Source organism: Schistocerca gregaria, chromosome 9 (genome assembly GCF_023897955.1).
Source record: "Schistocerca gregaria isolate iqSchGreg1 chromosome 9, iqSchGreg1.2, whole genome shotgun sequence".
In the NCBI taxonomy this organism is placed as follows: Eukaryota; Metazoa; Arthropoda; class Insecta; order Orthoptera; family Acrididae; genus Schistocerca; species Schistocerca gregaria.
Window position 1 is genome coordinate 197247866 of NC_064928.1, and position 14790 is coordinate 197262655.

At 44.6% G+C, this 14790-nt stretch overlaps 1 protein-coding gene across 10 annotated transcripts in view; it reads right to left on the bottom strand.

The window, feature by feature from the left end:
* LOC126291985 (rhoGEF domain-containing protein gxcI-like) overlaps positions 1–14568 on the bottom strand; it is a 349921-nt gene extending 335353 nt beyond the window's left edge. For 4 of the 10 annotated variants that reach the window (XM_049985759.1, XM_049985757.1, XM_049985758.1 and 1 more), the window contains exon 1: positions 14356–14547. The gene's annotated coding sequence lies outside the window, so the exon portion shown is untranslated. Of the gene's footprint in view, positions 1–14355 lie in introns of all 10 variants that reach the window. The other 6 variants (XM_049985754.1, XM_049985753.1, XM_049985760.1 and 3 more) reach the window with 4 other exon arrangements.
* Between the last annotated feature and the right edge of the window lie 222 nt (positions 14569–14790).

Sequence of the window (14790 nt, forward strand, 5' to 3'; positions counted from 1 at the left end):
AGTATGTGGCACAACTTGACAAAAAGTAGGGACTTGTTAGTAGGACATGTTCTGAGGCATCAAGGGATCACAAATTTAGCACTGGGGGGCAGCATGGAGGGTAAAAATCGTAGAGGGAGACCAAGAGATGAGTACACTAAGCAGATTCAGAAGGATGTAGCTTGCAGTAGCTACTGGGAGATGAAGCAGCTTGCACAGGATAGGGTAGCATGGAGAGCTGCATCAAACCAGTCTCAGGACTGAAGACCACAACAACAACAACCTTCCCACTCTCTAAGAAGAGCCTCTTTCAAAGAGGCCTTACTACGGATGTCGTTTTCTCACTCGTGTTTCCAGCTCACTTCACAAGTGTTCGAACTACAGACCTATATCATTGACGTCGGTTTGCAGTAGGGTTTTGGAGCATATACTGTATTCAAACATGAATCACCTCGAAGGGAACGATCTACGGATATGTAATCAGCATGGTTTCAGAAAACATCGTCTTGTGCAACGTTGCTAGCTCTTATGGCCGCTATCGACAGGGGATCTCAAGTTGATTCCGTATTTCTGGATTTCCGGATAGCTTTTGGCACCGTTCCTCACAACCGACTTCTAGTCAAGCAGCGGGCCTATGGGGTATCGTCTCAGTTATGGGACTGGATTCGTGATTTCCTGTCAGGAAGGTCGCAGTTCGTAGTAATAGACGGCAAATCATCGAGTAAAACTGAAGTGATATCAGGTGTTCCCCAGGGAAGCGTCCAGGGACCTCTACTGTTCCTGATGTGTATAAATGACCTGGGTGACAATCTGAGCAGTTCTCTTAGACTCTTCGCAGATGATGCTGTAATTTACCGTCTAGTAAGGTCACCCGAAAACTAGTATCAGTTGAAAAGCGATTTAGAAAAGATTGCTGTATGGTGTGGCAGGTGGCAGTTGACGCTAAATAACGAAAAGTGTGAGGAGATCCACACGAGTTCCAAAAGTAATCCGTTGGAATTCGATTACTCGATAAATAGTACAATTCTCAAGGCTGTGAATTAAACTAAGTACTTGGCTGTAAAAATTACGAAAAACTTCAGTTGGAAAGATGACATAGATAATATAGTGGGGAAGGCGAGCCAAGGGTTGCGTTTCATTGGCAGGACACTTAGAAGATGCAACAAGTCCACTAAAGAGACAGCTTACACTACACTCGTTCGTCCTCTGTTAGAATATTGCTGCGCGGTGTGGGATCCTTACCAGGTGGGATTGACGGAGGACATCGAAAGGGTGCAAAAAAGGGCAGCTCGTTTTGTATTATCACGCAATAGGGGAGACAGTGTGGTAGATATGACACGCGAGTTGGGATGAAAGTCATTAAAGCAAAGACTTTTTCGTTGCGGCGAAATCTATTTACGAAATTTCAATCACCAACTTTCTCTTCCGAATGCGAAAATATTTTGTTGCGTCCAACCTAAATAGGTAGGAATGATCATCAAAATAAAATAAGAGAAATCAGAGCTCGAACAGAAAGGTTTAGGTGTTCGTTTTTCCCGCTCGCTGTTCGGGAGTGGAATAGTAGAGAGATAGTATGATTGTGGTTCGATGAACCCTCTGCCAAGCACTTACATGTGAATTGCAGAGTAATCATGTAGAAGGATGTAGATGGGATTAAAAAAAAAAAAAAAAAACTGGTTCAAATGGCTCTGAGCACTATGAGACTTAACTCCGGATGTCATCAGTCCCCTAGACGTAGAACTACTTAAACCTAACTAACCTAAGGACATCACACACATCCATGCCCAAGGCAGGATCCGAACCTGCGACCGTAGCAGTCGCGCGGTTCGAATGTAGCGCCTAGAACCGCTCGGCCACCCCGATGGGACTCAGGTCAGGAATCGGAGCTGGTGTTTTAACAGTGTTTGGAGTGTTGTAGAGCAACCACAGCCGGACAATTTGCACCGTATGTTTGGGATCATTGTCCTGATGGAAGTAATATTTTCTAGGAAGACCCAAGGCGTCAACACTCTGTTTTAAGTTCTGTTCGAAAATGTTCATATACAGAAATCTGTCCATGGTACCTTCCACAAACACTAATTTTCCGACACCGGAGGCTGACATACAGCCCCATACCATCACTCCACTACCTCCGTGCTTCACCGTGGGTTGAATGTTGTTTCGGTCGAGGTCTGTATTCGGTCTTCTCCAGATCAAGATCCTACCATCGTTGTGCAAGATATTAAATTTTGCTTTTATCACTAAACAATACAGTATCCCAGACGTCTGCTGTCTTGGATACGTGCTGTTCTGCGAATTCCATCCGCCACTTCCTGTTCTTTTTGCTGATGTACGGCTTTCGTCTCGGGACCCTGGCTCTATAGCCCGAACGATTGAGAATGGTACGAACTGCCCTTGGAGTGATGTCCTTTCGGAAATGGTCATGTATATATGCTGATAGTGCCGACGTTGTAGTTTTTCGGGTTTTTCTTGGTGATTCTTAGTAGCATTCTGGTGTCTTGTTGTAAGCTTCTGTGGACGACCGTGTCGTTCATTGTTTATTACTACATGTCTGTCCTCATATCGCTTAATGATAGATTGCACAGTCGCTCGTCTTCGACCTATGATGTTCGCAATTTCGGCATACGACTTGTGTTGACTATATTGGCGTCAACGATGTTTCGTTCCTCAATGGTCGTTTCCTTCCCCTTGCTGTTCCACGGCACCCAAGTCCGACGTGCTGTTGCTTCACGACTCCACAAGTGAGGCATCCACTCTGGGGCTGCGTCAGCCGTTTGTTTGGTTGAAAGTAGTCCGCTGTATGAACACATTTTGCCCCCGTCGTAGACCGTGCTGAGTAACATTTTATTTTCTCAGAATAGATTCATGGCATATGGGAAGCTTCATCACCAAGAACATGATTATCTGACGCTACATCATCGTACTTATTCGTATCGGCGCTGTGGGTGATTTACTATCCCAACACACCATAGTAGTTTTCCACCACCTGTATGAATACTTATTTCCGTGACTGTTTGCGGCTGGCTCGAGAAATATCCCGTACGTCACATTGTTTAAGCCACACATCGAAGAAGCGAGATCGGAAATAAAAGACGATTAAAAAACGGGATTAGAATTCATGATGAAAGGACACCAATGATCAGATTCGCTGATGACACTGCTATTCTCACAAGGGATGGCCACAACATTGGATCACGGATTTACTTCAAAATTTGTACACCTTTAGTAGGCAATTAAAACAACAAAGTGCGCGTACTCAGGTGTACTACTACTGCAATTCTGAGAAAATCGCAAGAGAAATTTTACGCACCTATTATCCAAATGATGCAGCTGTGCGAAGATGAAGGCTGTTAGAAGCCATTATGGTCACGTGTTTAACAAATGCGCATACGAAGAGGCTCGTGGATAAGACGGTTCGAATCCTGCTAATACTTTTTAATATGCAGTACATTTCTTCAACACTGGTCTCATTATTTAATTTATGACACTGAAGAGGTAACACACTCTCTCTCTCAGCCTCTTAGCGATCACAGGTCCTGTAGACCACGCGCTGCATCAACGATCTGCTTCCACCGCCTTCTATCTCTCACAGCCTCTCTCCACCCTGCGGAAATTCCTAATGCTGCGATGTCCTTCTCTATGTCATCTTTCCAGCGTGTACGAGGTCGGCCCAATGGTCTTGTTGCCTGGAGAGTACCTTCAAATGCTTTCTTGGTGATTCTGTTGTTTTCCATTCTGGCCACATGTCCAGCCCATTGCATGCTCCTACTTATTAATTTCTGGATGATAGTGTGTTGCTTCATTAACTGATAAATTTCATTGTTCTTTCGAATTCTCCATACGCCATTCCACAACACAGTTTCCCAGACTTTTCCCATTACTTTTCTTTCGAAAACATTCAGTTTTTCTCTTTCAGTCTTTGCAAGCGCCCAGCTTTCTGAACCGTACAGTACTATGGGGCAGATAATAGTGTTGTATATCTTCATCTTTGTGGTGACTGACAAAGCTCTACTTTTGAGTGGGTTGCTTAGTGAGTACAGACATCTTGATCCTGAGGCTATCCTTTCTATTATATCCATTGTTATGATATTTTTACTGTTGAAACGTGATCCAAGGTTTTTAAACAGGAGAACTTTTCTGAATCTAGAATGTTGGTCAATTTCAAAGTAAGGATCTGGGTTTATCTCTATGGTGCAGGCAGAGCTCGGGAAGAGGTAATATAATGAAAAAAAAAATCCTACGTGAATTTCCATGAAGTTGTGTATTTCATACGTTATTTGTCTGTTTGCTATTTTTAATCAAAATTTAGAGGACGAGGGACAGGCTTAGAAAGCCCAAGTCATACCTAGATAATAGATTATGCGAATGAAGTTATTTCGTAATACAGTAAGCTACAATATGCCAGTCCACAAGAGCAAAGTACGGTCACTCGTCGGACGTTCTCTCGACATCACACTCTGCCGGATGGCATTTGTCATACAGACAGGGAAAACAAACTGTAACGGCATATACCACATCGAATGAATGCAGTTTTCTCGCATTTACAAGCAATGTCCAGAGTTTCTAAGGACAAACACGGCTCGCTGACATTTTGAAAGATTTCTCTTTCTTCCAATAGTATAGATTAAAATTTAAGTTTGAGCGGGAGTCGAACCGTTACCTCATACACGTTCGTCTTACGAAGCTCGAACGCTAACCAGTTTTTTTTTTTAATCTCATTTCGTTCTTTATTGTTCGTTGCAGTTGATCGGGACGGACGTCCCACGACACCCATCTAAGTTAATCATTGATCCATTCACTCATTTTTTAAATTTTTATTACAGTGAACAGCTAACCCTCCGACCGAACACGCTGAGTATCGTGCCGTCTTCTTTTCTTTTTCTTTTTTTTAAATATCCGCGACAGTTACCTGTTTCCCCAATTCCGTCGTTTTCCCTTCTGTTTTGTCATGGTGGAAACAGCCCTTTACGAATCCTCTATGGGGAAGACGGGGACGGGGGGAAGACGGTCACTATAAAACGTCTGCGTGTACGCACAAGTATTCCGCCATAATTAAGAATTAAAAGTTAAAATTGCTTTCTCAAACTTTGTTAACATATACTTTAATGTAATAATATTTCCTAAATAGATCGTTTTAAGAAAAAAATAAGTGGCGCTAAATAATAAAGCTAGAAAGCCAGAAATAGGTCATAATGTGCAGATGTATGTCAAAATTAACCGGTGCGAGTCTCAACTTGATTAAATAAAAATTGTAATCAGTATCCAAGTTTTTAAGAAAAGTTGAAGGCGCTAAATATTAGACATAGAAATGTGAAAATTTGTATGATGCTTCAGTTCAACTTAAAAATAATAACTACCTGACCACATTAAGCTACTTCCAACAGTTTTCGAGTAATTTAAAGAAACCTAAATTGGAACATCCTTATTTCTAGTACACCAAGTATCTGCAATTTTAACACTAGAAAATTTTGGTTACAGCGCTTGATAAAACCCATTAAATAATAGAGCTGCAACAAATTTTAGACCGCAATGTTAATAACAACCGATACAAGGTCTCAAAGTTATAGTTCAGAGGTAATGATCTGTCAGGTCCGTTCTAAAAATTCCAGAAGGCGAAGTTTTTATGCAAGCTATCAAACTTATTCTGTGATTTCAACCAACTTACCTAAATGTGTGCAAAAACTGAGAAGATTTTAAATTAATTCGTAACTTTGTTGTTAAATACTGTGTACGAGAAAGTGGCCGTTCAGACTGCAGGCGTGTGCATAAAGCGGATGACAGCAGGTGTTCCCTTGGCCGTCCGCTGCGCCACATGTATAAATACAGCCCAAGAGGCAAGACGAGGTTTCATCTCGCACCCAGCCACTAAGATCCGCGTCTGTTAAACGCTGGAGTGCGTGCTGTCTCCGATGACGTCAGAGACAGGCTGTTGCAAAACCCCCTTATTTTCTATAATAATAGATAGTGGACTCGCGAGGGCTCTACACCACCCGGGATCATTTACATTTCACAAAATTAACTGTTAGTGTGCTTTCTGTGCTCTTTACAAATCCGCGTGGCAAGTGGTGGTAATTGTCATCCATTTTTGTGACGAGTAGTTAATTTCAGTATTAGTAGTCAGGGCGAAAGACAATTTGGTAGGAACTTACCGTAGAGGTCGCCTCTGAACTGCTTAATGTGCTGTTTCGGATGGGGAGATTTACTGTCAATATGAGCATAATTAATACTTCACCCTGTGCGTGAGAAACTTTACCAAATGTGTGTATGAATTAGAATTCCAAATCTTCATTTCTAATCATAGTCCTGATCCGATAAGCATATTGAGAGTAGTAACATTTCTTCCAGTGGGCTGGACGAGAATATGGACTTGCAGACTGGGAACTGCAGTCAGTATATTATACGTCGTTTTCTGGCTGACCACAAAAATAGTTGCCCCGCTCTCGTAAAAAGACGGCGAACAGTTTTCAACAACATATAATTACAACTCGTTCAAATACAATCACCCATTTTTACGCTCCGCCCCAAACTTCTCACGCGAATTTCTCAGAATAGCCACAGTAGTTGTACTGGGCAACGGCCTTGCCGCAGTGGATACACCGGTTCCCGTGAGATCACCGAAGTTCAGCGCTGTCGGGCGTGGTCGGCACTTGGACGGGTGACCATCCAGGCCACCATGCACTGTTGCCATTTTTAGGGGTGTACTCAGCCTCGTGATGCCAACTGACCGAATAGTAGCGGCTTCGATCACGAATACCATCTTAGGAACGGGAGAGCGGTGTGCTGACCCCACGCCAGTCCTATCTGCATCCTCCATGAGGATGACACGGCGGAACCTTGTAGAACTAGCACTCCTGAAGGAAAGGATATTGCGGATATATGGCTTAGTCACAGCCTGAGGGATGTTTCCAGAATGAGATATTCACTCTGCAGCCAAGTGTGCGCTGATACGAAAAGGCTGTGAGGACGGGGTGAGAGTCGTGCTTGGGTAGCTCAGTTGGTAGAGCACTTGCCCGCGAAAGGCAAAGGTCCCGAGTTCGCGTCTCGGTCAGGCTTACTGTTTTAATCAGCCGGGAAGTTTCAAGGCGTTTCAGTTTATAAAACAGGCAGCCAGCATGATCCCTGGAGGTGAACATGGTGACGAAAATGAGTAACTGACTTGTGGCAATGTAAAATGGGTTGCTCGGCCACCATTGACCAGACATTTTCAACTGATGATAGATCTGGAGAATGTGCTGGCCAGGGCAGCAGTCTAACATTTTCTGTATCCAGAAAGGCCCGTACAGGACCTGCAACATGCGGTCGTGCATTACATTGCTGAAATGTAGGGTTTCATAGGGATAGAATGAAGGGTAGAGCCACGGGTCGTAACAAATCTGAAATGTAACGTCCACGGTTCAAAGTGCCGTCAATGCGAACAAGAGGTGACCGAGACGTGTAACCAATGGCACCCCATGCCATCACGCCGGTTGATACGCCAGTATTGCGATGACAAATATACGTTTCCAGTGTGCGTTCACCGCGATGTCGCCAAACACGGATGTGACTATGATGATGCTGTAAACAGAAACTGGATTCATCCGAAAAATGACGTTTTGCCATTCGTGCATCCAGGTTCGTCGTTGAGTACACCATCGCAGGCGCTCCTGCTTGTGATGCAGCCTCAAGGGTGATCGCAGCTACGGTCTCCGAGCTGACAGTCCATGCTGCTGCAAACGTCGTGGAACTGTTCGTGCAGATGGTTGTTCTCTTGCAAACGTCCCCATCTGTTGAATCAGGGATCGAGACGTGGCTGCACGGTCCGTTACAGCCATGCGGATAAGATGCCTATCATCTCGCCTGCTAGTGATACGAGCCCTTTGGGATCCAGCACGACGTTCCGTATTACCCTCCTGAACCCATCGATTCCATATTCTGCTAACAGTCATTGGATCTCGACCAACGCGAGCAGCAATGTCACGATACGATAAACAGCAATCACGATAGGCTACAATCCGACCTTTATCAAAGTCGGAAACGTGAGGGTACGCATTTCTCCTCACACGAGCCATCACTAACGTTTCACCAGGCAACGCCGTTCAACTGCTGTTTGTGTATGAGAAATCGGCTGGAAACTTTCCTCGTATCAGCACATTGTAGGTGTCGCCACCGGCACCAACCTTGTGTGAATGCTCTGAAGAGCTAATCATTTGCATATCACAGCATCTTCTTCCTGTCAGTTAAATTTCCCGTCTGTAGCACGTCATCTTCGCGGTGTAGCAATTTTAATGGCCAGTAGTGTATGTTCGTGGCAGTGCAGTAGTTCTGCAGTCAGCTTCAAGTCCCAGTTTTCCAAATTTTCTCAATGGCGTTCCTCGAAAAGAACGTCGGTTCCTCTCCAGCGATTCCCATTTGCGCTCACGTAACATCTCCCCTAATACACGCGTGTTGTTCTAACTTACTGGTAACAAATCTAGCAGCTCGTCTCTGAAATACTTCGATGTCTTCCTTTAATTAACCTGATCTGGTGTGGATACCGAACACTCAAAAAGTGCTCCAGAATAGGTCGCATTAGCGTCATATGAGGTCTGCTTTACAGATTAAATACACTTTCCCAAAATTCTCCCAATAAACTGAAGTTCGACCATTCGCCTTTCCTACCACAATTTTCACATGCTCGTTCAATTTCATACCGTTTTGCAATGTTATGCTCAGATATTTAAACGACTTGACTGTGTCAATAAGGACACTACTAATGCTGAATCCGCAAATTATGGTTTCGTTTTTCCTAGTCATCCGAATTAACTCACATTTTTTTCTAAATTTAGAGCTAGATGCCATTGACTACACTGACTCATTCACTACACTGACCGAAACTGTTGCCTACGTCATCTTGTCTTGTATTACAATCATTCAACTTCGAAAACTTCTCGTACACTACAGCATCGTTAGCAAACAACCGCAGATTGCTCATATGTGAACCCAGAGTATGTTCCAGAATTCTGAGGCAAGCCGTTTTATGGGATATTCGTATGTAATTTTGCGAATCCCTCTTATACATAGGGGCCACCTGCGCTTTTTTCCCAGTCGCTTAGGACTTTCGCTGGGCAATAGATTTGCGATAAATTCAAGCCAAGTAATGGGCCATTGCCGTAGAGTACTCTTTGCAAAATTGAGTTGGGATTCCACCTGGACCTGGCGACTTATTTGTTTTCAACTTTTCAGCTGTTTATCTACGCCAGGGATACTTATTATGTCGTCGATACAGGACTGTGCGACGGTCAAACCACGGTATGTTTGTACCATTCACCTGCATGGAAGCTTTCTTAAGCGCGAAATTTAAAATTTCGGTCTTCATTTTTCTCTCTTCTACTACCACACCCTACTGATCAACGAGACTAGATCGAAGTCTAACACCCACTAAGTCATTTTCCATAGGACCAGAATTTTCATGAGTTCTCGGCCAGAGCTTTTGCTAAGGTATCACTGTGGTTTTGTTTGCTCTGAATAGACACAGATTTCTACTAAATTTTGCCTGTGTTTTGCGCGTTCTCTTTTGAACCGAGGGAGAAACAACCTTTGCTTCCACATCTTCCGAATTTGGTTATAAAACCACGGTGTGTCGTCTTCGTCCTTAACCCACTTACTAGGCACGTACTTCTTTACAGCACGATATACAGTGCGTTTAAACTTTGCCCATAAATCCCCTTTGTCCATCAAACCGGAACAGAATGTTGTCATTTCATTGCTAACAGCTGCTTCCCTGGTCTTTCTAGCGGAAACACTCCCCTGGCCTTAACCGATTTATTAACTTTCGTGAACATCATGATCACTAATCCTCATGTCTGTACTGTCGCTGTCGATAAGATGCAGCCTGGTTGTAGCGACAAGGGTTAAGAAACTTCCGCCGCTTGTGGGCTGCCGAACTAGATGCTCAACAATTTCCGAAAGCCGTGTTCAAATGTACTTCGCAAGACTGAGTGAGTGTACTCCCTGCAATGAATTTATACATGTCCATGTATGTACTCGGCAGAAGAGCCACATCCAGCTAGTATCTCCAACTAGTATTACAAGATCTCGGCATTTACGCGCTGCTGATCGTAGACATTGAGTGACTCTACGACTGTTTCAGCCGAATCGGTTAGGCAGGAGAAACATCCAACAACGAGATTTCACTTAGACGCGACCAGGTAACTTCACTGACACAGTTTCGACCTCAACAGAGACAATACTTCTGTCGACTGCAGTGAACACTTTCCCTCCTACAGCGTCTAACCTGTCTTTTCGATATACCTACCATGACTCGCTAAATATCTCTCAGCTTTCTACTTCGGATGGAGGACAGATTTGCTTCATTATTTCTCACTAAGAATGACGTTAGTATGGGTGAATGGCTACTTACTTGATTTCGAAAAGCGGATATAGGCATCAGCAGTATGTTTCTTGGTTCTAAGGAAACAAAGATAGCTACAGAGTCTTAATAAACGGACGGTAGTTTGAGGACACTGTCTAGCGTTCGCCTCCTAAGTTACGCCGATACTCTAATAACCTTAAACTGGCCAAAGAAACCGGTCACCGATCTAATAAACGTATCTCTTTTTTACAACTGTTCTGTTAATGGTATCAGGTGGTTATAATTAAATTGCAGCTGCTCACAGAAATTCACAGTGGGCTGTAATTATCGTGTGGCAGCGCTATTTTATAAATATTCTATTGCCTTAATGCGGAACCGATTTACGCTGAAAAAACTTAGTTCCAATTTTGACCACTAGTTGCAATCTTGCGCTGTGAATGCAAAAAAGACAGAGAAATGTTTCCGTATGTAATTTATTAGAAGTAGGATGTGTGTAGAAAAGGTCAAACACTTGAGGAAAGCATAATGTTGAATTTATTAGTCACTGCCGCTTACACAATTTGTTCACCATGAGCACCGGAAAAAAAAACGTAGAGACGCTGTACAGCGCCAGATTCGGACCTCGTGGCCAAAACTGGAACTTTTTTCAGCGTAAACCGGTTCCGCGTTAAAGCATTTGCATATCTAATAATTTTCGCTGCAATATGGTAATTACAACCCACGTTGGATCTCCATGAGTAGCTGCACTTTAATTACAATCATCCGGTGTTTAGTGCAACACAGGGCAGGTTCAATTTGTTGTAGGTTATACTGCGTGTAATCTCTGCGCGCTGTAGTCTGCTTTTCTCGTGAAACTTCCGAACGGAATGAAATATGGCGATGATTCCACTATTGGTGGAGATGCAGACATATGGGTGTCAGAAGTGGAAGCAATCTGAGCTAATTCTTCAAAGTCACTGAGTCGCCGTGTTTCTCGCAATGTATTAGATGGGATCCTGTGTTTCCTCCTCCTCAATCACAAAAGAAATATGAATCAAACGCCTTCATTAGCACGGATGTAATTAAGAGTCGCTGCACTCGCTCATTTAGACTAGGGAGGGGGGGGGGGGGGGGAGGCCTGCCGTCGTTGAACGAACCATACTAAAAGGAAAAAAGATTTAACGCCTCTTTGATATATCATTCGAGATGAAGTTCTAGCTACGCCATAGTAAGCATCGGGAAGGATATCGGTCATATCCTTTTCGAAGAGATCACCTCAGCCCTGATCGATTCAGAAGCAGTACGGAATGCCTAAACCAGTGCGTCCGGGTGTGATTTCGAACACCGTTCCTTCCGAATGTGGGTCCAGTGTGATAACTACTCGCCAGTGCAACCCACGTCCGAAACAACTTAAGGAAAAACGGCGGAATACGCAAATCTGGGCGGTAGACAGATCAGAGCTATACTTTAGAGACCAATAATGGTGATCAAAATTGTAATACACGGTACTGCGTTTGTCACTTTACGTAGAGCAAGCAGGAACACCTACTCTAGGACATGTAAGCCACGGTGTCATTCTTTATAATGCACTGCCAACATACAGACATGTTGGTGAAGAGGTTAGAGCCGAGCTAAAAACGCTTCTTCTTGAGAAGTATTTCTACAACGTAAGTGAATATATTAAGCTTACAGAAATACTAGACCCTCGGTTATTGTTCAGTACAGTTTCAATCTGTTAAGAGGTGTACTATCTTTCTGTGAGTGTCTATGCAAAATGTGTACACCGCCTCAATGAAAAGAATCGGGTCGAGAATGGTTATAGAAGGAGTAGAGCTGGTAGGTATTTTTTCAGACACCATATAAAACAAACTCTTATGCTCGAGTAACGTTATTGTGTATTCTATTGACCGTTTTCCCCCAAATCGCTTACCGAGATGTCGGCTTTAGAAGCTGCAAGACACCGACTGGACTTCCACTCGCAAGCGCCGGCTTCCTGACGTTGGTTTTCCTAAGTTGATATGTAAATGCTGGGATGTTTCCATTGAAAAAGACCTGACCAACCTCTTACTTCATACCTTGCCTAATCCTAGCCCATTTCGTACCTGTTTTACGCAAGTTGTTTATGTGGTATGTCCTACACTGCTGTGTTGGTCGAAAGACGAATAAATAAGTAAATGCTAACCAGGAGGGATGGAGGGGGTGGGGGGGGGGGATGCGCTTCAGTTCACCTGTGCGAGCGTGTGTGTGTGTGTGTGTGTGTGTGTGTGTGTGTGTGTGTGTGTGTGTGTGTGTGTGTGATTTATGGTATACGTAATACGGAGTTTCGAGTAGCAAAGCTGATGGTTCGCTTGAAAAGCCCTGCAAAGTATATAATGTTCCGTAAACAAAGGCGATGAAAAAGAGTGGGGCGGGTGGGCGGTACGTTCCACAGCTGTCTTCGCCGAAGTAGAGAAGAACGCTGCTTCACTCCGAGCAGGGGACAAGATAAGATGGTTTGGCAGCGGATCGCTAGGCGTCCCTTCAGCGTGGAGAGATTCGCTCTCTAACACCGGCGAACGCCTGGGACGCGAAGCCCGTTGCTAGCGGAAAACGCGTCCCGCAAAACAGGAGCACGAAAAGCCTTACCAGGGGAAACGCCGGCAAGCAAAGAGAAAACTGCAGCGGGGCGGCAGGTAAACAGCTGCCTGGCGTGTTGTTGCGACACTGTGGCCGCTGCCTCCCCCCCTCCCCCTTTGGCCAAAGAAGACTGATCGCCTATCGCCCACCCCTCCTTCGCTAACAGCAAACGTCGGCAGCTCAGCTCGACTTGGGCCACGAACAGCATATTAGCTCTCGTTAAACATGGGCGCACAAACAGCGTCACCACACACACACACACACACACACACACACACACACACATAGCGTCACCGACGCCACGGATACAACGAACGCCTTAAGCAACGCCAGCAGCACACTATCCGTATTATGGGCGACGCTGTATACCAAGGGGAGTCTATTTGCCTGAACAGGCCTAGCTTCGATTGAAGACACAAAACACGAACAGTTTCTGGATGTAACAACCTGCAAAAGGAGCTGCGGGCATCCATTCCGACTGATGCTTTTTGGTCAGTGAATCACAGTATGCCCGCATGACTGATCGCCCTAATAACGATACATATCCATCAATCGGAAAACCCGTCTTTTCTGTCGATCATAAATAAAAACAGCAGTGCAGAAGCAAATTAAAATAGCGAAAAAGGGACACAATGCCGACTTGGACTTTCTATGTGCCACCCATGCATAACTTTGTCCTCGTTCCTAGGGCCTCGCATCGACGGTTTTCTTGCCCTGGAGTAGCAGACCGAGCAGGTGTATAGCTGCGAACTTAAAACGACAGAGTACAATCGGAGACAGTCTGGACGAGCCGAAAATATTCGCTACGTAAGCGGGACCGGGGGTCATTAAAGGGACGCGGAAAATAAGTACGTACGCACGGTCTGTTACATAAGAAATGATTCTGCTCATCAAAAAGGCGATCCATCAAGAAAGCGTTCGACTGATACCGCAAGGAAACCAAGCTATAGGGCACGTGATCGCGGAGATAATTTAAATCTTTTACCAGCTTGGCAGCGATGCTCAACTCCTCGGCGTGGCGTTGGCCTTCGCTACAGCGTTCGAAACAAATAGCTTTGATCGACCAAATATAGGCACGCGAGAGCAACAGCTGCGTGTTCCCGACCCTTGAGGACGTACGCAACACATTATACCTCTAGGTTAACTTAATCTTCAACCTGTGAGGCTGCGTCGCCTGCTATAAAAAACCAGCTGTCTACGGCGCAGGTATTCACGCAGGCACACATACGCCTTCTGCCCGTATTGGCAGGAGCATCAATCAATAGCGTGAAGCTGAAATACATATCTCAGAATATATGGGTCAAATTTCAGCCATTACTCCTTGCGGACGAATAAGGGACACGACGCACACCCGTGCTTTGATAAAAAAGTTTTCAACGAATTACAGATTAACAGCTCTAGATACACTGTACATCACATCTACATGTTCCAGGCTGCACAAAACGACTTACCAGGCAGTAAATACGTGAATGTCTGCTACGCCGATGGGCTAAACAAACTCCACAACAACCATTCCTGCAGGCTGCTTGCTCTTCGCTTATAGCATCAACCAACACCACCCAGCCAAGCCGTACCAGCAAAACATATGAGCAGCGACACTACAATTTCACAATTCCACGCTGTTCTCATCCGCAGCGGCAGCACTGCTCTGCGACTGCCCAGCCGCAATGACAGCTGACTGACGCCAAAGAGGTTAAGTAACACACACTAGGCAATTTTAGGCTATTCTTTAGTGAAATAACGTTTGTCTGGAACGTTAATGATCTCACTGATTGCTTCTAAAGCGACCGCGACAGCCATGTAAGTCATATTGTTCAGTGGTTTCCCAACAGAGCTGTATGAGAACTAGCGTCATGCATAAACAATCTTCAGGTTAGCCAACTCAA